General features: G+C 35.7%; 1 protein-coding gene across 1 annotated transcript in view; it reads right to left on the bottom strand.

The window, feature by feature from the left end:
- EPHA6 (EPH receptor A6) overlaps positions 1 to 25,230 on the bottom strand; it is an 860,890-nt gene that overhangs the window by 567,910 nt on the left and 267,750 nt on the right.

The raw sequence follows: 25,230 nt of genomic DNA, 5'->3' as shown, positions 1-25,230 counted from the left end.
CCTGAGAAAGCAGTCAAGGACTGCCCAAAAGCCTTAGGACCCTGCACTAGCGTGAGAGACCAGGAGGGGTTTCTGGCACCTGACTTTGAATAGGCTCAGCTCCAGCCATTGCAGCTGCTGGGGAGTGAATCGACGACAGACAATCTTCCTCTCTTTCTGTCCTCTACTCTGTATATCTGACTTTCTAATAAAAAATAATACTAATAATTCTTAATTATATATATTTTAAATATACAGTAAGCTTATTTTTTATATGTGACTTTAAGATTGGTCCTCATCATACCCTGTTATTTACTATATAAATTATCTTCCAATTACAATGGGTGCCTTCCCCAAGTCTACTCACAAGGCAGATCAGAAATGAGGCTCATATGTCAAGGAGCATCTCAAATACAATTCCTTCAACAAATCGTGTATCAATGATGAACTGTTTTCATAACTTTTAATATCACTGTTTATACTATCAGAGATCATTTACCCAATTATATTAACTTTGCTTACAGATAATATCTCCAGTTATATTTATGAGAATTTTGAGAGAAAAGAGGCAACATGTTTATTCATACTTATATCTCCTATGTCCACAAAAGGAACTTCAAAGTAGGTTTTGAATCAATGGGTAAATTCAAAGCTAATAATTACTTTTGTTTGCTCGTTTGAATACAACCTTGATGTAGAGATTCAAAACAGATTACAGAGTTCTTAGGAATAATCTATATGTAATGGTTTTAGTAGTTGGACTGCTGCCTTCGACATGGTCGACCTGCATACACTTTTGACTTTGGCCTGGTCCAGCTCTAATTGTAGTGGGTACTGGCAACTGAACCAGAAGGTAGGAAATCAATAATTCTCCCCGTCTGCTGTCTCTCTTCTCCCCGCTTATTTGTGCAGTTCAAATAAATATAATAATTACAAAAGATAAAGTACAAAGACCAGCATTGTGATATAACAGGTTAAGCTTCTAGCAATGCTAGCAGCCTATATCAAGTGTCATTTCAAATTTATGCTGTTCCACTACTGTATCTATCTTCTGCATTGTGATAATGTACATGATCAGCAAGAAGAAAATGGTCCAGATATCTGAACCACTGCCCCCGTAGGGGGCTGTGACCTCTCCAGTCTGGTTATTCCCTCTCTTGTTGTCACTCTGCCTTTCAAACAAAAAAAAAAAAATAGTATTTTTAAGTAAGTGAAGTTATATCAGATTATCTAAATAAAATTCTAAAATTGTAAGTAATAGGAATAATGATGATAAAGCAAGCAGATGTTCTTAAATATGATAAAATTTTACAGTGGTATAACATTGAGGAGGGATTAATCATGCAATTCTGATATTAAAACAACTTAATTATGCACACTGGTGATTTAAAAATCCTTAAATATAAGTTGCCCATAACATCTGATAGAATCATGGTGTGGTGGCCTGAGAAGTTACCATCATATATGGGCAGCTGTCCCATTTCTAAGCCGGCTTCCGAAAGTGAAAGATGGCCCAAGTACTTGGACCCCTGTGTCTGCAAGGGAAACCCCAGAGAACACTAGCTCCTGCATTTGAACAGCACAGTTCTGGAAAATAAAGCTATTTGGATTTAATCCTCTGTAGCTTTGCTTTCAAAAAATCTGAAAAAACAATGCTCACTTGTTGGTAGTAGAAGTTTTGTATGAGAATTTTCATATTTATTTTTATGTAAACTAAGCTTAATTAGTAGAAGCAATTGATATGGAAAGCCCTCCTAATTCATGGCTAAATTTTAAAATGGTCTGACTAAAAGTGTGGAGATGGGACCTTGTCGACCAAGAAGCTCCTCTGTGGTATACTTTTGCTACATTTAAATTCTAAATTCATATTTGGAATGAACAGCATAATAGCACCAGATGTGATGACAGAGTTAGTAATGACTTCCTCACGGTTATCAGAAACTGCTCCAAGACACATAAAGCAAAAAGTGATAAACATTCACACTGTTTCCCATTAGAGAATGTCTTTAATTAATCTAAAAATAAAATGCTTATTCAAATTTCTCATTATCTCTCAGAATTAGATATATATATTGTTTGTTCTTTATGATTTAAAATTGAAGAATGAGTCTAGGGGTCATTTTTCATTTCATATGTGTTTAGTAAGTTGTAATCAGTACAGCGTCAGGTATAAATTTCTTAGCTTCTTATTGTTACAAATTTTAGGAAAGAATATTGAAGGAGAGAATATAGAGGTTGGGAGGAAAAGAGAAAACTTCCAGGACCAAAAAGGAAAACAAGGAAGATACTTCTCAGGGATGAAACACATCATGGGGTGTACCACTCGGATCCTTTTTGCGGAAACAAGATCTTAGATAGCTCAGTTGCCAAGAGTTGTCCGCAGACAGAGCATAGCTAAACATTTTCCTGTGATAATGAGGGCTTTTTGCACATAATGGAGAATGTAGCTCATGCGTATAGCTTGTCAATGAAGGAGATCATGAGGATCCCTGAAATTCTGGCACAGACACTTCTGAATGGTTATTTTAACTTCAGAGAAATTAGAGAAATTCCCAACTTCTCACTTTCCTTGGGTACAAGTCTCTCATTACCCTGGGATAACAATGCAGCTACGTGTTTCCCAGGAACTCTGACCTAAAATTCATAGGTAAAACCAAATCAAACCATAGTGATACTGGTAATTTTAAGTAAAAGCATTTTGAATACTATAACACAGAAATAATTCTGAAGAAAACAGAAATAGCCTGAAGGTGTGACACATGTCAGAGACCAACACTGAAAGCTATCACAGAATGAATAATTAAAAGTAACTCAAGTATTTTTGGAAGCAGAAGGATGGTAATCTAAGGGGAAAAAAGAGATCTCTGAGTTCTGAATGATACTTTAGGATGAAAAGAAGGAACATGATCTCATTGTGAGTTATTGAGGAACTTTGGAGATATTTCGTCAGTTACTGTCCTGACAATAGTTGGGAGGAGACATAAATTTAGGCTTTATGTGGCAAACTGCAAAAGGAGGAAACACACACACACACACACACACACACACACACACGGAGGCTCATTACAAGATACTTATAAAAGAGCTAGATTCAAAAACTTTAGAATAGATAGAGAACAACAAGCAAAGCTTAGAGTTAGACAGGAAACGGTCAGTGTGGATTCACTTACACCTTAATAAGTGGGACACAAAGATTAGTTACTCCTCACTAAGGTATCGAAGGTTTCTCTGCACACCCCTCCTAAAACGGTTCTGCACCTAAACTGTTGACATATGTCTTGTTAGAGTTATAACCCAGTATAGACTATCCTAAAATCTGACAAGTTCAGCAAAATTATGCTTCAACACTATAAACTGCTAAATACTAAAATGAAAATACACACGAGACAGCTGAATAATAATCTATAGCCATTTTAAGGTGTATAGTAGCCGGTTGTATATACTAAAATTGAAATGTCAATGAAGTAGTCACAGGATGTGGTTAAGAACTTGCATTTTTTTTAACATATTGATTACTCAATACTATGTCAATTAACTCCATAACGTTATAAATTGTTGCTGATGTTATGTGGGGCTTTTAATTGATCAGGATGATACTCTGCCAGCTCTACCTTCAGACCAGAGATGGTCTCCCCAAGAAACTGTTGAATGTATCTGGACAATAATATGCTTGGTATATGCTTGCAATGAAAGAATCTCAACTGAACTTGAACTGTGGTAATGCAACAAGGTGGAGGAATCCACTATGGGGGGAGGGTTTGGGGGAGAGGGGGAATCCCAGTACCTATAAAACTGTGTCACATAATGCAGTGTAATTAATTAAAAAAAAATAAGGTAGGGGGCAGGACAAAAAAAAAGAGCTAGATTCACACTGGAATTCTCAGAACAAAAATCTATGAAATACTGCCAGACCAAAAAAGATCCAAATTGTTTATTTAATCCACATAGTAGCCTAGAAGCATTCTCATAGTGCACTGGTTTGCACAGAAAAACTATGTTGATTAAAGTATAGATAGAAAATTAAATCCCTTATAAATAACGATCACTTTGAAGCAATAAAATTTTCAAATCTGTATTATAATATGGAGTAATAACAGTTTCATTTCTCTAATGTCTACTGCTATTATTAGTCCTAGAAGATTAAATATTAAAGTAATGATCACTAGAGATAATTATTTATCAAAAAGATTATCTAAATATAAAGTAAAATTAAATTTTCCCAAAGTATCAAAAATCTGACGAACAACTGTTTTATTTTAGTAAGTGACATCTTTAACATAAATCATCATATTCTACATGCTGGAAGTTTCAAAATAAAGATATGCTGGCATACAAATGATCAAAGTATTACTTACATGCAAATGAATCCAGAATAAGAAGAAAATAGAGTTTTTTGTTAGTCATTCAAGTCCTTACATGAATATTATAACCACATATTATTAAATGAAGTGTTGATCAAAGGGATTTTAAGGTTCCATCAGCAAAAATAAAGCACAATTTTGAAATATACTCAATGGATAATTAGTAATATATCGGAGACAGGCAAATGTATTATAACTGGTGGTAAAATACAGAACTGTAAAATGGAAAAGTGTACTAAAATGGTTATTTCATATGTTACTTTGAAATTAAATTAAAATAAAACATTTAAAATCCTGAGCCTAAAACTATAAACTTTCCTCAATCAAGGTGAGCGTGAGGACTTACTTCAAGAGGCAACCTACTTAGTGCTTCAATTCCCTCCTTGCCAATCAAATGGATGTGGAGGAACAGGGTCTGACTTACAATGATACAGACTGAGTGATTCTGTCCCTCAGGGATAAATTTACACAGAAATCATGAAGCTTTCCCAAGAAATAAATGCACATTGCTGAACGGAAAAGAGTAATATACAAGGTAAAAGTATTTTTAAAGATATTGGGAAAGATGTAAATTGAGAGAAAATATGTTGCAGTAATATAAACAAGGCCTTTCAGAAAGTATCTAACCAGAAAAGCAATTACATTTTTGTTTCTAGGGAAAAATATAATTCTAATGATTCATTTAAATGATGGTGACCTGCCCACCCAGAAGCTGTTTTTCCTTCCTTCCAATTTATCTGTAGATGAAAATATGCATTACATATTGCCACACAGCTGTCACTCTCTACTTGGCAGGAAAATTGAAGCTATGATAGCACATATTGCTTATTATGATAAAAGCTGAAAACAAGTACTTAACTAGGTACATGTCAAATAGAATTTTAAAAAAATTCATTCACAATAAATGAGCACCACAATAATAGATCTGGAAAACTCAATTCACAGGATGTATTTTATAATCTGCAAAGAAGAAATTCATGAATAACACCAAATGGTTTTACCATGAAAATTCTACATTTGTAAATGAAACATTGCTGCTGCTGAAAATAACCTCCACGTCTTTCCATAATGAAAATCCCTAGGTGTATAAATCAAGGTTTCATGTCGAGGTTGAGTTTAAGGATGTTTTTCTCTGAGAGTTACACATGCTCATTTGGCGGTATCATTTTCATATGTAAATCTGCCTTCAAACAACAGTTCTCCCCACTACCCCACCTTTTTTTTCTAAATAACTTCAATAATAAAATTTCTAGAGAAAATACTGCTTTCTTATTAGTTAGCAAGTCATTTGTCTAGGAGCAGGTGTTACAGCAGCATAGATGACATCACCATTTAGAATGTCTAAGTCCCATATCATAGTGTGTGATTCGAGTTCTGGCTATTCCGCCTCTGATCCAGCTTCCTGGTGATGCAATCCTGCAAGGAGGTCCATTATAGGTCATGCACTTGCATTCTTTCAAAGCATGATGGTAGAGTTTCAAGCTCCTGAACCAGTAAGGCTCATTATGTCTGTAAATTCCAATTCCCTTGTATTGAAAATGGACAAATTGCCTTTAGTGAGCCAACATTATACTTTCTAAACTTAAAAAAAAAAAAAGTAATCAGCGATATCCATACAAACAACATGATTTAAGGAGGAAAGTAATTTTTAAAGAGAAAATCACACAAAATCATCTCAGTTGAGTTTAACTTCTGATTGACATTTAAACTCGGGACTGTGCAACAGTCTTTGACATTTCTCCTAATAGTTGGTAGTGTAAACACAAAGCATCTTCTTTAGGTACTATCCTTTTCATCTATATATAGTTTGTGTCCATCAGTCACCTCAATCTGTTTTAGTGACTTTTTCCATAGGAAGGATATACTTTCCCCTTTTTCATCATACTGTATTAACAGGCAGTAAATACACAAAATATACAAATCACAGGATTAAAGACTTTTAAAAAACAGTGGGTAGTTTTGACTTTTAGTGTCAAAGAAGTAAAAAATATAGTAAAAAATTTCAATATTCCTTAATATCTCTAAGAATTTTGTATTCTATTTATGTAAAATGCTTCCTGAAATAATATCTCAACTTTACACCAGCCTTTCGGTTTCAGTGAGTATTTAGCCTAAAACAGTTAGGATATGAAATTAATATATTCATATTTATCACAGTTATCATAATGAGTTGAGCAACTAATTTTTCATTTGTTCTGTATTGGGCAAAAGTCAGAAGCACTGAAAATCTAGTTCATTGCTGTCAGCACTTATCATAACACCTTTTCTAAGTCAATAAGTATTTCATAGTTTAGAGAATATATGCTTTAAACTTTTTGACATATCTCCAGGTCCTGTTTCTTATAAATTTGTTCCTAATTTCCCCCCGCCATCAGAAAAACAAACAAAAAATTGTTCTTCACAAAAACACAAAAGGAGTGAGTAATTTTTAGCATCTTTACTGTTTTTTTTCCAACCATAAACAATGGAGGTATTGATAGTCACTTTTCCTAATCTTGAAAAGAATTTAAATTGAAAGAATTCAACATGTTTGCTTTTCTGGGCAAGAGAAGTTTTATTTTATCTATTTCCACTGGGTTTAACTAGGTGCATTGGAGACAGCCCTTAATGATACATGAACATCATCATGTATTTGAGTTGTAAATGTGTGTTTTTAGACCCAAACAGGTCTAATTATATGTTTGATATGACAACCTTCTCTTGCAAAAGAGCTCCTATAAAGAAAAAGTGAATACATAAATTTGGCTGAGGATATATACTTAGAAGCATGCAGATGAAACAAAACATGGTTCTTGCTTTCAAATGTCTTCTATCTAACAGAAGTTGTACAATAAATCAATAATTAAAGAGATGTTTGTGAAGGCTAACAGGACAAAAAAAAGCTTTTATGAGTATGGCCTATCATTTGTCACTCTAGTTGTTCTCTGGGTTTTACAAGTGCTACTGGAATAGCTCTAATATTTTATGTTTTCCATCACAGCCAGTTGAGATGAACACAGAGGCCAGATAAGAAAGAAGAATGTTGGTTGCAATATTATAGCTATGCGAGAATCTTCAAAATACATTACTGCCAATTTTCTAGAACTATTCGAAAGTATTTGAAAGAAGATTCCAAAGAAGCTGAAAGCAAGTACCAATAATTTCTCAGCATAGTAATATTTTTCTAGTGTCCAACACCAGAACTACTACAAAATGGGATTAGACACTATATACAATTCTCTGCTTATATTCTTTGAAGCAGCATCGTCTACTAGAGGTAAAAGGATTCTGTAGATCACTAAAACAAAACACAACTCATAAGTCAAGAATGCCATGGCAGAATCCTGAACCATTTTACAGGCATTTTGAGACAAGATTTTTGCCAATGTCCCATTCTTTTATCCTGTCAATGTGATCTTATTTTGACAAAATAGACATAACGGATCTATATACTCAGCGAAGAATTTTACCATTTCCTGAAACCCTCTCAGTGCTGGTTCCTCTTCAATCTCATAGCAGAGTTTAAATCTACAAAAATCAATGACTCATACTGACTAAGCTATTTTGGCATTCAATCGATTTTAAGTGGGAACACTGCTATCCATTTAATTCTAACTATTGACAATAACCAGCATATTATTTTCACGCGTTACTTTTCCTGCTGAGCTCTCCACAGATATTCCACTAACACTCTTTTCCTACTACTTCCTGCAGTGGGCAACAACATGGCAGCTTTTCCTACCATGCAATTTACTTAGTTTTGCACTGCACGACATGGGAAGTACCCACTAAATTATAAAGGTTTAAGAGGAAAAAAAAGTATCCTGCTAGGTTTTGAATGAGGCCAAATTAAGTGAGGGAGACATAGGCCTCCTATGTACAACAACAGTGCTGACACTTAGAAAAGTATCATGTAGTTTTATTTGAAAACCCAAGAATAGAAGCTTTAAAATAAAATGCTTAAAATATACAATGTATATTTTTCCATTAAATGCAATAATCCACTAAGAATGAGAAGCTTAGGATAAAGGAACTCACCATCTATTTGAGGAAATAACATATAGAAAAACTATGTTCTGCATATTCATAAGGACTAAAAAACATTCTCCAATCCCTGCAACTCAATTTTACTTACATATATTTTAGTCCTCTACATGTCAGTTACTACAAATAAGAGATATGTAATATTTGTCTTTTGGGATCATATTTCAGTACGCATAACGGCCTCAAGTAATACAATATGTGATGCAAAACACAGACCTTCATTCTTTTTAGAGCTGAGCAATGTTCCATCTCACGTATATGATGGAATCTTACATATATAAACAAATATACACACCTCATTTTATTTCTTAGTTATCAGTTGAAAATGAAAATGTGTAAAAAGATATTCCATGCAAATGAAAAAAAACTTCCTTCTCCAGGGAATGAATTAGCTCATTATTCAATGATTATTTGGTTGTACATGCACAAATTATTTTCTGCAACTTCTGTTCTGTTACATTGATTTATATTGTTTATTTTGTGCCTGTATTTTCTGTTCATTCAGAGGCATGTTTTTGTATATTTTCTTGTTTCTTGGCTAATCTTCAGCTTCATTTCTTCGTGGCCAGCAAAGATCCATAGTATAATTTTAACTTTCTTTTGTTTAGTTTGTTGAGATTGCTTTATGGGCCACAATATGATGTATGTTTGATACGATTCCATGCTTTGATGACAAGAACAAGTATGTAAATATATTCTCACAGATGAACTGCATAATGGAGGCTAGCATACCGGGAAATGATGCAATTCTACTTTTCAGTATGAATCACTACTTTCAAATAAAAAGAGGACTCCCAATATAACAGTCACATAAACATTAACAATATGATATAAAATTTTCTTTCATTGCGTATAGCTACAATGCTAACATGTACTTAACTAACAGAATGTTAAGCTTATAAGTTACTACAGAACTACAACACTGTAATAATATGGGAAGAAATGGTGAAAGGAGAGAATAGGGTTGGAGAAAGGAGGAGAAATCCCTATTCCTACAAAATTGTATCATGAAAAATCATAATAAAAATTTGGGGGAAAAGGAATGTGCATTATACACTTGCAGCATGGAATGTTCTATAGATATCAAATAGATTCATTTTTGTTGATTTTTTTTGCTTGGCTTATCTACCCCAAAATGATCATGAGCTATTGAAATCCCACACTATGACTGTATTAGATTCACTTCGATTTTTTTGAAATGACAGTGTGCCCTAGCATTGGGCACATATACATTTACTATAGTCAAAACTTCTTGCTGAACTGGTCCTTTAATTAACAACATAATGAACTTCTTTGGCTCTTTTAACACTTTTTTAAAGATTTATTTCAGTTTTATTGGAAATTCAGATATACAGAAAGGAGGAGACACAGAAAGGATGATCTTCCATGCACTGATTCACTCCCCCAGCAGCCGACAAGGCCAGAGCGATGCCCATCCAAGGCCAGGAACCTGGAACCTCCTCCAGGTCTCCCACGAGAGCACAGGGCCCCAAGGCTTTGGGCTGTCCTGGGCTGTTTTCCCAGGCCACACAGGAAGCTGAATGGGAAGCTGGGTTCTGGTATTAGAACCAGTGCCCATATGGGATCCCGGTACTCTGCCAGGCCAACACTTACTTTTTAATTTAGAGCCAATTACTTCTGCAAATGAGGATAATTACTCTTATTTGTTACTTAAGTTTTGATGTTGTTACATAGTTGGGAAGGATGTATGCCTATGTGGACCACTAATTAGGGAGGGAAGGGTGAAGGTATAGGAAAGTGGATGAGACATAATTTCTACTTTTTTTTCTTCCTGTATCTGAAGGAGGGGGAGCAAAGATGGGGACAGGGTTGTTCCTAGCAGCTTTTCATTTTAAATCTGTGTATATCGTTGTTGGAGAGGTATACTTCATGTAGGAAGATCGATTTTGTTTTTTAATCTCTTCCTCAAGTCAATATTTTTAAATTGGAGAATCCTATACATTGCTATTCAAGGCCACTGTGGATAAGGACATGGTTCTGCCATTTTCCATAATATTTTCCATAAATATTGCTTTTTCTTGTTTTGATTCCCCTGTATTCTTTCACTATGAGAATTCTGTCCTCACATTCTTTCATAATGCTGATCATTTTCTCTGTTTTTCTGTATAGTTTAAAACTTTCAGGTCTCTATTTCAGAGTCTTGAATTATTTAATAGAGACCTCATATTATCCTAACTTTTAACAATGATGGATTTTTCATACACTGAAGTGTGCATATGAAGGATTCAAAAAAAGTTTATGTTGCATTTTTTCAGCAAAATGAATCCACCAGTAGGTTGTAAAAGAGATAAAGAACAGGAAAATGTGCAGGTATCAGGATAACATAACTAAAATCTTTACTGGTGATAGTACTCATATTTTAATGCTGACAAAATGACAAGAGAAAATAGAAATATGCTTAGTTTATCTCAGCACTAAGTATTTTTATTGAATGTTAAGAGAAGCCTCACATAAACATTGGTGGTAAGCAGTGGGGACAAGGGCCCAGGTTAGCTTTTGGCTGCAGCAGTGGTTACATAGGGTGCAAATGCAACCACTCAACAAACGAGATGCCTTAGTTCAATAATGCAGTCAGGCTATATCAGCCCGTTTTGCTGCAACACTAAAATTTTAAAGGAACATTCTTACAAATGAAAATATAGAAATGATAGTTTATTACTACAGTATGGAATTACAAATTAGATAAGATATAAAGTTAAAATATCAACTGCATTATGTTATAAAACACCTTTAAAATCAGATAATCTCATTATCAGGCACAGATCACATTTATTAATGCTACATGTCATTCTATAACACAAGTGATGTTTTCATGATCTATTTTCCAGTACTGACTATTTTAAAGTTGTACCATATTCTGTAAAACAATCACAGGAAGAGATTAATAATACTGGAACAAAATAGGAAGAAAAATAATAGAAAATTTGTCAAAACAAGATTTCAGCTCAAAAGAAGAAAATAATAAGCAATACTTGCCATCTAATTTCAAGTTGAAAGTAATAAGTAACATTTTTTTCAACTAAAGGGAAATAATTTGAGCACATGTCTTGGTTATATTTAGTTATTCTCCTTGTTCCTACTTATTTACAGCCTTTTCCTTCTTAAACAATGACTGGTTCTAGAATAGTTTGGTTCTGTCAATGAAACATTTATAGGTTAAGAAATGTGTTACTTGTGCAAGTTACCTAACCTCTCTAACTTTGTTTTGGCCATACTCACAAAGAGGTCTATAATATCTCGCTACAAATTTGAGCTCTTGGAGCTTGTGCTGTGTTAAGCCACAACATTGGGATCCCATATAGGTACCAGTTCAATTCCCAAATGCTCTACTTGGGATCTAATTTCCTTTTAATGTGCTCAGGGAAGCAGCAGAGGATAGACAAAGCACTTGGGTTCCTGTCATCCAAGTGGGACACCTGGAAGAAGCTCCTGCTTCCTGATTCATCCTTTCCCAGCCCAGGCTGTTGTAGCTACTTGAGGAATGAACTATCAGATGGATGAGAGCTCATTCTGTAACTATAGATTTAGAAAAAAAGACATAAAACAAAAACAAAACCTCTTCTATTTACAATCACTTGTGTTCATCTTGACTACATGTTAAGTATGACTAGCTATACAAAAAGGTGTTATCTACATTTATTCTGTGCTATGACCTTGATAGGACTGTAATTTTCTATTAGAGGTGAGAGATAAGTAATTATAAAATGGCTTTTATTGATTAATTTTTGACTCATTAGTTCTTGCTTTATTAAAAGAACAAATTATTTGGTCAAAACAATAAAATCTCACGGAGTTAAAGTCCTATATGACTTTGACCTTGCCACAAATACAAATCTGTACATATACATGTTAAATAATCCACTTGGTCTTAATTTTATCAAACATCAAACTGCTTACCAATCTCACACGTAAGATATTAGCTGACATAGATCAATGGCTATAGCAAAAATTACCCCAATCTCACTGGTTTAGTTCTCATTTATTGTATAATCAAAATTAGTAGGTACTGGGACACTGTTCCAAATGATCTTTAAAGGAATTAGGCTATTTCCATCCTTTACTTTGCTATAACACAAAAACGTTGAAATTTTCCATTAATTATCATCATCAATGTGTTAGAGGTCCAGAAATGGCTTATATTGCTTTATTCAACACTATTGGTAAGAGTTAAGCATTATGTTCCACTTAAATGTAGGGTAGGCTGAGAAATTTCCTATAGCTGGGTAACAAACAGGGCAGATTTGATGAGTACATAGCATGGATTCTGATATAAACTATAGATTAGTAATAAATACTTACTAAGCAATCATTTAAAAAGTGAGCATGCTTACAGAAAAATGCTATGAAATATTTATGAATATGAAAAATGATTTTCATATGATATTAAGCATATTCCCATAAACTCAGTCCTAATTTTCAGGACATACAGTACTTAGGATTTTCAATGATCAAAAAGTCATTTTCTAATTAGAAAGTTGACAGGAAAAATGTTTAGATTTTATGGTTGGCAAAGCATGATGGGAAATTGTGGATCAGTCTGTTAAAAATAGATAACCCAACTGTGATTAACAATAAGGAATGTTAAATTAAATTAATGAATATACATGTTGACTTTCAGCTTCAATTCACTGGAATAATTACTTCACATTAACATATCAACAAGCAAGAAATCATCTGTTTGAGTCTTAGGTCACTGACTACTTCTGCAAATATATTTTAATTAAAAAAGAAATCTGTCCATATTGATACATGCTTAATTGCAAAGAATCCCATCAATTATTACTGAAACTATTTTCTTACGTTAATTGTGCATACTCTTATTGAGAATGTAATGGAAACTGTACTTTGACAATAACATTGACAAAAACCACCAATTTGTTTGCAATCATCAAACAAGCAAACAAATTCATCAGTGATGGATAAGTAGTCTAACAACTGTACTTTTTCCCCCTGACATATACACTAGATTAAACCATAGGTATACCAGAAGTATCCAAATGACCTCTGTCCATTTGGATTGATGTACAGCAAACAAGGTTAGCTTTTCCCGTCATTCCAAAACAAATCAGTGATTTCCTTGATGTAAGGATAGTAGAAACAGTTTAGAGACAATTATTTTTAATCATAGCTTAGGAAAATGTATTTTATACAACATAAGCTACGAATCTTGGTCATAAGGCATTAACTAGTGCATATTTAAAATATATTCAGACCTCTCTGATCTAATTTATCTTTGCATAATTTGCCTGACATTATTTTGGCTTCTCCCATGAACTGCATTGCATACAAGGACCAAATGCATTAGAAAAGCCATACAGAAAAGCAGGGAGTTTTAAATCATACATAAAATCAAAAGTTAAATCAGCACTTTCAGCTGATTGCATTCAATATTTCTAAGAAAGTAACAACCAAATAACTTGAAGTAATCAAATACAATAAGAAAAAAGAAGTGTTTAGATATTTTAGTCATCTGGCCTAATGATGTGATTATAGCATGCACCCAGCAATCAGATGTATTTTAATCTCTGGTTAGGTACTTGTTAGGTAACTTTTATCTCCTGTGCTTCAGTGTCATTATTCACAAAATGAGGGCATTAATGGAACTACTTCAAAAATACATGAGAACTATATTAACTGCACTGCAGTAAACAATTAGAACAGTGCTCACTATACTGTAAAAACTATGAGCATTATTATGTTTTCCTGTTCTCCTGACTTGAGTTTACAACATTAAAAGTTCTAAACAAAGTCAAATTTTAGTTGGATGTAGATGTATGGTTCATATCTGGGATTTCAATTCTGTTCAATTGCTCTTCACGTCTCTTTTAGTGCTGCTGTCAGACTGTTTTAATTATAACTACCCTGTAGAACATCATGATGAATGATACTGTGATACTTCTAGGTTTGTTTTGTTGTTTAAGAAATCTTTTGCTATTTGGGGTCTCTTGTGTTTGTTTCCATATGAATTTTAGCATCTTCTATCTAGATCAGAGAAAAATATGATTATTGTGACTTCCAAATCACAATAGATTGCACTGAATCTGTAAACTTATTTGAGCAATACTGACAATTTGATATTAATTCTACCAATCACTGAACCTGCAAGATTTTTCTATTTTCTGTATTCTCATTTCCTTAATGCTTTTCAAAATTTTTATTGTAAAGATCCTTCACATCTTCAGTTAAATTTGTTCCAAATTATATAAAATTTTCAGTTATTGTAAATGGGATTGAAATTATAAGTTCTTTCTCAGTGATGGGTTTATTTCTGTATAAAAGCCTTGACTTCTGTGTTGATTTTGTTACCTGAAATTTTACCAAACTCTGCTATAAGATGAAACATCTCTAGGCAGAGTCCCCTCATTCTACTATGGACAGATTCACGTCATCTGCAAATAGGGATAGCTTGAATTCCTCCTGTTCAGTTTTAATCCCTTGGATTTCTTTTTCTGGCCTACCAGATCTGGCTAAGACTTTGAGGACTAAACTGAATAGCAATGATGAGACTGAGCATCCATCTCTGGTATGGATCTTAGTGGAAATGCCTCCAACTTTTCCCCATTGAATATGATAGTGGATTTGTGTTTATCATATATAACCTTGACTATGTATAGGAACGTTCCTTCTATACCCAATGTGCTTAACTATTATTTTTTTCATGAAATGACACTGATTCTTATTGAATGATTTTTAAAATCTTTTGAGATAATCTTTTTTTTTTATTGTTCAATGCATTACTGGCACGCATCACAGTACTGATGTGTGCATACCTGAAACATCATTATATATCAGGGATAAATCTCATTTAGTCTGGGTGAATGATCTTTCTGATGTGTTGTTGGATTCGATTAACCAGTATTTTGTTGAAGAAGTTTGCATCTATGAACATCAGGGCTTCTGATCTATATAATTCTCAAATGTCTTGGATTAATTTACTTTATATATAATCACAGACTTCAAGCTTTACTAGTTTTATAAATTCAAAATAGAAAGATCATTCCTCAAATACACACACACACACACACACACACACACACACACACACTCACACGGCTATAAATAACAGCAAAATCCAAAAACCAAATTTTCTCATATATAACAAGATTTTTGTACTCTGTGTATCGCTGCCTCAAATGAGAGACAATACAATATTTTCATTTTTAAAATTTTATTTGCTGTTATTGGAAAGACAGATTTTTTCTTTTTTTGAGAGAAGAGAGACTGGTACACTCGCCAAATGGCTACAATGACTGAAGCTGAGCCAATCCAAAGCGAGGGGCCAGGAGCTTCTTCCAGCTCTCTCACATTAGTCAAGGTCCCAAAGGCTATCCTCTATTGGTTTCACCGGCCACAAGCAGGGAGCCAGAAGTGAAGCAGAGCAACGTAGCACCCATACGGGATATTGGCAATAGAAGGCGAGGATTTAACCACTGAACTGTTGCACTGTACCCAATATTTGAATTTTATCACATATTTCAGTATTTGATAAAGTGTACATTTCTTCATATTTTCCTTCCATATTTTTTATGTTTTCTAATTAGCTGATGCTCTGCAGAATACATATATAACTTAAAATACTCAATATCTATATTTTAAAAATATTTTAAGCTACAATTCCTAACAAAAAGTTTCATACCAAAATGTCACTATTTTAAACAGAAATATTAGTGGAATGCCACAATTTGCATATTTAAATGATGAATTTGAATTTGGATTCTGAGTGAGGGGGCAAGGAAACAAATCAATTTATCATGGTGGTGGTGGGAGCGGGCATTAGAACTCCCAAACAGTGAATACAGCCTATCTCTTCAGGGACATTTTCACTACATTTTAAAAGATTAACGTGGTCATTTGTTTTATTCCTATTCTCTGCATTCCCTGCCAAAAACCCTTGGAGCAAGTCTTCCAGGATTAAAAGGCCTCTGTTAAGCTATGCCAATCTCCTCACACTATCCCTTCCCTCTGAACTCCCACATCCCTCTAAACAATTCAAGACCCAAACTATAAAAACCCCAGCCTGTTGAGACACTGGACTTGCCATCTACCTGCAGGCCAATGGCCATTCTCAGTTCCTGCTGTCTGCACCTCCAGTAGCTGGCCACCTCTGTGAATTTACTGATCTTTGACAAATTCAATTTTCTTTGTGCTCTGTCCCTGTTTCTCCTCTGTTATATGCCTCTTTTCCAACACTTGATGCACCAGATTTGTGCCTCTTCCCTAAAACGAAGTTTTCCAAATATAAAGCTTTTTTTTTAATTTGTGATTTCCTTGCCTTTAGATATTTTTAAGGAATTACAATGAAGAAAAACACCATAAAATATGGCATTTGAGTAACTATAATTTGGAAAGCTTGTTAATAAGTAACAAAGTCCTTGACATATCTATTTTATCCAAAAAAGACTTAATTTTAATATAAAATCAAAAGCTCATCCTATAATTTTATACTTAAGTACTCATCAGTTTTTTTAAAAATGTGAATTTTTATTGTTAAAGTTACTACTTGTTATTCAATCTTTAATAATTATGACTCAGTATAAATCTCCAGAATTTTCAAATTATTTTATCCTTCAGTAAGAAATATCAGAATTTATCAACTCTATTATGTTCTGAAATTTAAACGTCCAATTCAGCATAACCAATAACAATTTACATTTTTCTGAGTTACAATTAGTGGTTTGAAAATAATGTGTTGTATGAAGTTGAAGGCCAAGTGTTTTCAATACATACAAAGCTAGTACATCTCATAATAAATCATTGTCCTTCGACATGTTTATATATATTATTAAGAAATGCAGTAGCTTTAAAAATACATTTGCATATAATAATACACTTCCAAACTAATCCAAACTTAAAGTGTCATGAAAAACTGAATATTCAACTACATCTCCTTAAGTCAAATCCCCCAAATACACTATAAGATACTGGTTATGCCATCTGCATCCAATATAGTAATACTAGAGTTCAATTCTTTGATCAAGTTTCTAATTTCATCTTCCTGTTAATGCAGGAGCCAGAAGTTAGTAGTGATGGCTCAAATATTTGGGTCTTTCCTACTCTTGTGGGAGACCAAAACTGAGTTCCCAGTACCAGGCTTTGTGGGCATTGGAAAATAAAAAAAAAAAAGACAGGAAAACACGTACACACACATTTTCTCTTTCTCTTTCTCTCTCTCTCTCTCTCCTATATTAGTAAAACACCTGAAAATGTTTAAACAATAATTTAAAGGTTTATCTTACGGGTTCTTCTGAGTGGCCAGATGAAAGCTTCTATTTCCCTGTTCCATCACACTCAGCATGTGAACCTCCTTTCTGTAAAACAGCTGTGCCAGAGCCACCCCCTCATGTCACTTACAGGATTCATGTCTATCGATTACCTCAGTATTTTAGACTTCTATTTAACTATTCCTTATTTTAATTAATGACCCCAAGCACAAAAGTAGCCATGCTGGTAACTGATTGAAGTACCTTTTCGTAGTTTTTCGATCTAATTATTGTTAGTTGTCTCCTATTGTGAATGTTAAGTTATACGTTACAATAGGTATGCATGCATATGGAAAACAGGCTCAATATATGCTCACAATTAAAACTTTAATACTTTGCTTTGCAGTTAAGCTAATGTGACAACATAAATTTTAAGAGACAATAGCATGAAATTGTTGTTTTCATCCTCTCCTGCTGAAAAACTGAGGAAAAAATTTTTGCTAAGAAATTTTTGACAAGAAATCTAATGAGAATGGAATGGGATTAAAAGTTACTGTCTACTTTTGATATTGTGGTGAGAATACTGAATACTTTGTTTTAACTTCTGGAAATTTATCACCAGGGTTCTAATAATTTTCATATTTAAAAAGCTTTATATAACAATCATAGCAGCCATTACAATTATTTTAAAAATCAAGTGAGTTGCATGAAAAATGGCTCAAACAAGTATTGCCCAGATACAGAATGATCTTGAAAGAAAGCAACAAAAGTACATAGTTGCATGATTTTACTTATTTATATTTTTTTATTGGAAAGGCAGACATGCAGAGAAAAGAAGAAACAGAGAGAAAGATTTTCCATTCACTGCTTTAGTCCCCAAGTGGCAGTGATGGACACAGCTGATCAGAGCTAAAGCCTGGAGCTTCTAGGTCTCCCATGTAGGTGGAGGGTCCCAAGGCTTTGGGCTATCCTCTACTGCTTTCCCAGGCCATAAGCAGGGAGCTAGAGGGGAAGTGGAACAGCTTAGACATAAACTGGCACCCATTTGGGATCCCATCAGATTGCAAGGCAAGAATTTAGCCACTAAGCTATCACATCAGGCCCACAAATTTTTTAAATGACTTATTTATTATTTTAAACACACAGTGGGTGACAGTGAGAGAGAAAAATATCTTCCAATAACTGTTTTTCTCCAGAAATCCCTACAGCAGCCATGGCTAACAATATAGGTTTCCCATGTGTGTGGCAAGAACGGTAGCATGCAGACCATCATCTGTTGCTTAGTTTTTCTTAGTTTCCTCATTTTTCTTAGTTCTACAGGTATAATACTATATACTACATACTTTATTTCTCAAAGTAGCAAAAGAAATATTTTTTTAATGCTTGAAGTATTTATGTTTCAAGGAATTATTTTTACTTGTGGGAAGTTTTGTTTGGCCAATGAGTTCATCATGAATTTTGATTCTAGGTACAGAAAGTGTACAGTTGAGGTAATTTTTTTAGTGGGTAATACCATTGTTACCACACTAATATCATCATTCCCCCCCCATATCTGGGGTCAGGGGAGAAACAAAAGGAAAAGCCCCACCCAGCCTCCCACCCATCCCAGGTCCCCATTGTGAGGCACTCTCCAAGAGTCCTGGCCAGGCAGTTTTGATAGTTCACCAGTTCTGAAATACTGACAATCTCACCATTCCAATACAATGAAATCTATTCAGAATCTACTGGCTGACATAGTCTCTTCATGCTTGGGGTTCTGAGCTCAGCAGTTCAGTTGGAGGGATCTCCAAAGAAACTTTGTCTGAGGCAATCCCAGACCTGATTGTTCTGTGTGCTTGCCAGTACAGGGTCTGGCACAGTCCATAGCCTCAATCAGATCATGCATATGCTTGTGGTTGCAATTGCTGGGTCAATTCTGTTTCCAGCCCCCTTCCACGTGAACCGATGGATGTTGTAGTCCAGCCTGATCCTGTCCACTTCATACTCGGTCCTCAAACAAACCAGTGGGAGATGCAGCCTAGTCGGGGCAACTCCCCATGACCCTCACAAGGCCTGCTCCCTACCCTGGTTCCCATGCCTTCCAGTATATACCGCAGACTTGCTCGGTCTCTCCCACAACCCATTTAGCTCTCGTACATATCAGTGGGCATTGAAGTCTAGTTCAACTCAACCAACCTACTATCCAGCCCACACACACCCTGGCGGGTGCCTTTCTACAATGACTACATTATCCAACCTAAAAGATCTTTATATGCACTATATCAAAGAGTACATGGCAAATAGATATTTTCCTTGAAAATTTAAACAAACTAAACTTGGATCATATGAGGTAATAAGTTAAATTTGTTTAATAATGTACAGTTCCATTTTCCTTCTATTCCTCTCATTTAAAATCTTCTATGTAAGATAATTTATGCATTTAACCAGATGACTATATTGCCACTTAAAAACAGGAATTTTAAAAAGTCACCTCTAGGGCCCGGCGGCGTGGCCTAGCGGCTAGAGTCCTCGCCTTGAATGCCCCGGGATCCCATATGGGCGCCGGTTCTAATCCCGGCAGCTCCACTGCCCATCCAGCTCCCTGCTTGTGGCCTGGGAAAATAGTCGAGGACGGCCCAAAGCTTTGGGACCCTGCACCCGCGTGGGAGACCCGGAGGAGGTTCCTGGTTCCCGGCTTCGGATCGGCGCAGCACCGGCCATTGTGGCTCACTTGGGGAGTGAAACATCGGACGGAAGATCTTCCTCTCTGTCTCTCCTCCTCTCTGTATATCTGACTTTGTAATAAAATAAATAAATCTTTAAAAAAAAAAGTCACGTCTAGTAGAATGTCTAGTCACCTTTTTATGCCACGATGCTCTACAAACATCTGAATTTACCTTGTAATCTAGAAGTAAATGCCTGAAATGTATAAAGACATAATCCATATACAAAAAAATCTACTTTTTTCCCCTAATTTCAAAGGTTTTACAGCTTTTGCTATGGAATATCCCTTCAAAAATATCTATCTCAAACTAGAAATAGTAACTTATTTCATTTTGAAATAACTGAAACAACAGCTAGATTATTGCAACTAACTTTAAGTGAATCCCCAATTCTGTTTTCCAGTATGAGAACATATAATAATTTTGTGATTGTAACCTTTGTTGTCTCCCTGTTGGGATACAATGTATGAACAGAAATTATAATAATGAAACAATTTCATTAAAATAATTAATACTCAGACTATTATTTGCACTGTGTCTTTCGCAGCAATTAAACACACAAGTGAAATTTCAGTATAATTTGTATTCCTCTCTTTCTTTTTTTAGGAAGCAATGCAAACACCTCCTTATATGTCTTCACATGAGCCAGCTTTGCATTATTTTTCTATTTCTTTTGAAGTTAAATAGATAATATTTGAACTAGTCAACTCTCTTAATGATGATATTTTGATAGCTTTAGCACATGGTGTAGAATTACACTTTTTCTTCTGCAGAGAGTCTAAGGGCAGCATTTCACTTTGCTATGGAGCCATATGAATAGTAACATAAGATTTTATTGTAATTTACATATCACAGTTTGAAGCTAATGACAGTTTCAGAGAACAAACCTAGACAGTTTGATTTTAATTTTGGGAGGCAGATCCATTTGAAAACAACATAAAGAAGTAAAAAGATTATAATCTTCTGAGACTAGAATTCTTCACATTTCTGGAGAGATACCAAGGGGCCACTATTTTGCATGGGATTCATATCATTTATGTTTCATGAAGAGATGTACCACAGCATGAGAATAAGGATATGCAGGCTTCAAAACAGGTGCATTTTTTTTATTTCCACAAAGATACATTATGACATCAATGGAAAAATAAACTACAAAAACAACAATTTCAGTACCTTATTAATGGATTTGATATAGGTAAACTATATTTTTTGTTACAAACCATTCTTTTTTTTTTTCATTTTTTTTATTTTCTTTAATTACATTGTATTATGTGACACAGTTTCATAGGTAATGGGATACCCCCACCGCTCCCCACATCCTCCCCACATGTTGGGTTACTCCACCTTGTTACATAACCACAGTTCAAGCTCAGTTGAGATTCCCGCACTGCAAGCATATACCAAACACAGAGTCCAGCATCTTGCTGTCCGGCCTAGTTCAACCGCTTTTAGGGAGACCCTTCCCATATACCATCAGCAAAAATTTACATCATTATGGAATTAGTTGGCATAGTAATGAGTTACCAATATGTTAAAAATAAATGCCAGTACTTAACCACATTCTGTGACCACCTCATTGACATTTCAATTTTAGTTTATACACAACTTATAACATAACATACATAGCATTACATGTTTTACATAACATCATATCATCTTAAATTAACGCAAACATGTGGTATCTAATCTTTTGGGATTGGCTCATTTCCCTTAGCATTATGGTTTCCCGTTTGGCCCATTTGGCTACAAAGAACTGCATTTTGTTTTTTTTAATAGCTGAGTAGTATTCCATGGAGTAGATGAACCATAGCTTTCTTATCCAATCCTCTGTTGATGGGCATTTTGGAAGCTTCCATGTTTTTGCAATTACTGATTGTGCTGCTATGAACATTGGGATACATGTTGGTTTCTCATAAAACAGGTGATTTGGATAATATATTCCTAGGAGTGCTATTGCTGGATCATACGGTATGTTGATTTTAAGTTGTTTGAATGTTCTCCATACTGATTTCCATAGAGGCTGTACCAACCTGCAGCCCCACCAGCAGTGGAGTAGGGTTCCCTTTTCTACACAACCTTGCCAACATGTGTTTTTGGTGGTTTTATTCATGTGGGCCAGTCTTACTGGCATTGATGTTTTAATTTGGATTTCCCTTATTGCCAGGGAACTTGAGCATTTTTTCATATGTTTATTTGCCATTTGGGTTTGTTCCTTTGTGAAGTGTTTGCCCATTTCCCGTGCCCATTTCTTGAGTGGCTTGTTTGTTTTGACATTTTGGTTGTTTTGTAGCTCTTTGTATATTCTGGAGATTAGCCCTCTATCGCCTATGTGATGTGCGAAGATCTTCTCCCATTCTGTGGGTTGCCTTTTTACTTTGTTGATTGTTTCTCTAGCTGTACAGAAGCTTCTTAGTTTGATGAGGTCCCATTTGTTTATTCTGGTCTTGATTGCTATTGCCTTTGGTGTCCTTTCGAGGAAGTAGGAACCTACCCCTAGATCTTGCAGAGTATTTCCAACATTTTCTTCCAAAAGTTTGAAGGTTTCTGGATGTAGGTTTAGATCTGTTATCCATTTAGATCCGATCTTAGTGTATGGTGAGAGATGTGGATCTTTTTGTTTCTGCAGGCTATTAACCAGTTGTCCCAACAGCATTTATTGAACAGACCTTCCCATTTGCCTGGATTGCCGTTTGTCTTTTTGTCAAAGATTATTTGGCTGTACCTGTTTGGGTTCCCTTCTGGTGTTTCTATTCTGCTCCATTGATCTTCCTCTCTATCTTTGTGCCAGTACCAGGCTGTTTTGATAACCACTGCCCTATAGTATGTCCAGAGGTCCGGAACTGTGATTCCCTCTGCTAATTTCCTGTTCTTCAGGATGGTTCTAGCTATCCGTGGTTTTTTGTGTTTCCAGAAGAACTTTAAATCAACATACGGTACGATCCAGCAATAGCACTCCTAGGAATATATCCAGAACAATTGTTTTATGAGAAACCAACATGCACTCCTATGTTCATAGCAGCACAATCAGTAATTGCAAAAACACTGAAGCAGCCAAAATGCCCATCAACAGAGGATTGGATAAGAAAGCTATGATTCATCTACTCCATGGAATACTACTCAGCTATTAAAAAAAAACAAAATGCAGTTCTTTGTGGCCAAATGGGCCAAACGGGAAACCACAATGCTAAGGGAAATGAGCCAATCCCAAAAGATTAAATACCACATGTTTGCGTTAATTTAAGATGATATGATGTTATGTATAACATGTTATGTTATGTATGTTATAAGTTGTGTATAAACTAAAATTGAAATGTCAATGAGGTGGTCACAGAAGGTGGCTAGGAACTCGCATTTACTTTTAACATACTGGTTACTCATTACTATGTCAATTAATTCCATAATGATGTAAATTTTTGCTGATGGTATATTGGAGCTTTCAATTGACTGGGATGATACTCTGCTGGCTCTGTCTTCAGACCAGAAAGGGTATACCTAAGAAGCCGTTGAACTTGACTGGACAGTAAGATGCTGGACTCTATGTTTGGTATACGCTTGCAATGGGGGAATCTCAACTGAACTTGAGCTGTGGTTATGCAACAAGGTGGAGGAATCCACCATGGTGGGAGGGTTTGGGGAGGGGTGGGGAGAACCCAAGTACCTATGAAACTGTGTCACATAATACAACGTAATTCCTGAATTAAAAATAATAAATAATTTTTTAAAAAGTAAACTTAATAGTAAAAAGAGAAAAGCCAACTGAACAAAGAAAACTTTTTCTCATAGCAGACTGAGTGCAATGTTGGTTATTGCAGGCTGGGGATACTCAAAGGACAGGGAAGGGTTGGGAGCATTTGGTTGAAACGTATAATTTACAATTAGGTAGAAGTACATTCTGGTATTCTACTGCAAAGAAGAATAACTATAAATAGTGACACTGTGTTATATATTTTTAAAAGTCAAAGATAAAAAATTTAAATCTGTGAGTTACAGATGCTGAGCCACAGTGTCTAAGGCAGGGGTCGCAACAGGTGATGGGCTATGCCAAGCTGAGTCAGAGCAACCACTGGCATGCTGAACAGTGGCTGGGAACAGGCCCAGTTGGGGAGCTAAGGGGACACCCTAGATGGGTTGAGGTTCCCACCAAGGGGCATACAAGCTGGAATGGGGCTGCGTTCTGGTCAGGAATCAGTTGTAGTCTCCCGCGGCACAAGTGTGCACTGGGACTAGATGCACCAGGCCGGGCCAGACTGCAACACCTTCTGGTGTTCTGAAGGACCATGGTAGATGTGGGACGAACTAGGCTAGGTCTCAACCACAACTGAGCCATATATGAGCTATATGTGGGTATGGACAAGCCGTGGCTGGGCTGAAACATCCAACAACAAGAACCAGAATGGGTTGGAAGCCAGCCAGGAAAAGCCACTGTTTCTGCTAGGACAGGAGGTGAACTGAGTAGGGCTGGCTCTTGGACCCCCTGGCATGCGCGAAATCTGGCACTGGGAGGGGTTCTGATGGAGGAGCCTGAGCAACTCCTCTGGCAGGACACAGACCCTGCAGCTAAGCGCAAGAAGCATGAAAGGAAACAGCCAAGAGGTCATGGAAAGTGTCCCACTGGCATACATTTGGCATGGGTCGGGGGCAGAACAGGCTGAATCAGTTCACGTCATCCACTGGCATACATTTGGCATGGGTCGGGGGCAGAACAGGCTGAATCAGTTCACGTCATCCACTGGCAAGTCTGAACACCAGAACAGAGTGTGGGTCGAGCCAGGTTTGGTCGCGACAAAAGCAGTACTCAACACGGAATGCCAAGGTGAGGTTGCCTGTGCCAGATGTGACCACAGCACCCAACCAGCACATGTGAGAACCAGAAAGGGAGGGGCGGAGACAGCAGGGGAATAAGGGGTGGTTCCCTTGCCGGACAGCTACTCCCACTGGAGAGTG

This window comes from Ochotona princeps, chromosome 3 (assembly GCF_030435755.1).
Source record: "Ochotona princeps isolate mOchPri1 chromosome 3, mOchPri1.hap1, whole genome shotgun sequence".
NCBI classification, from domain to species: domain Eukaryota; kingdom Metazoa; phylum Chordata; class Mammalia; order Lagomorpha; family Ochotonidae; genus Ochotona; species Ochotona princeps.
The sequence above is the reverse complement of the archived record's forward strand: the minus strand, read 5'-3'. Positions and strand labels throughout refer to the sequence as shown.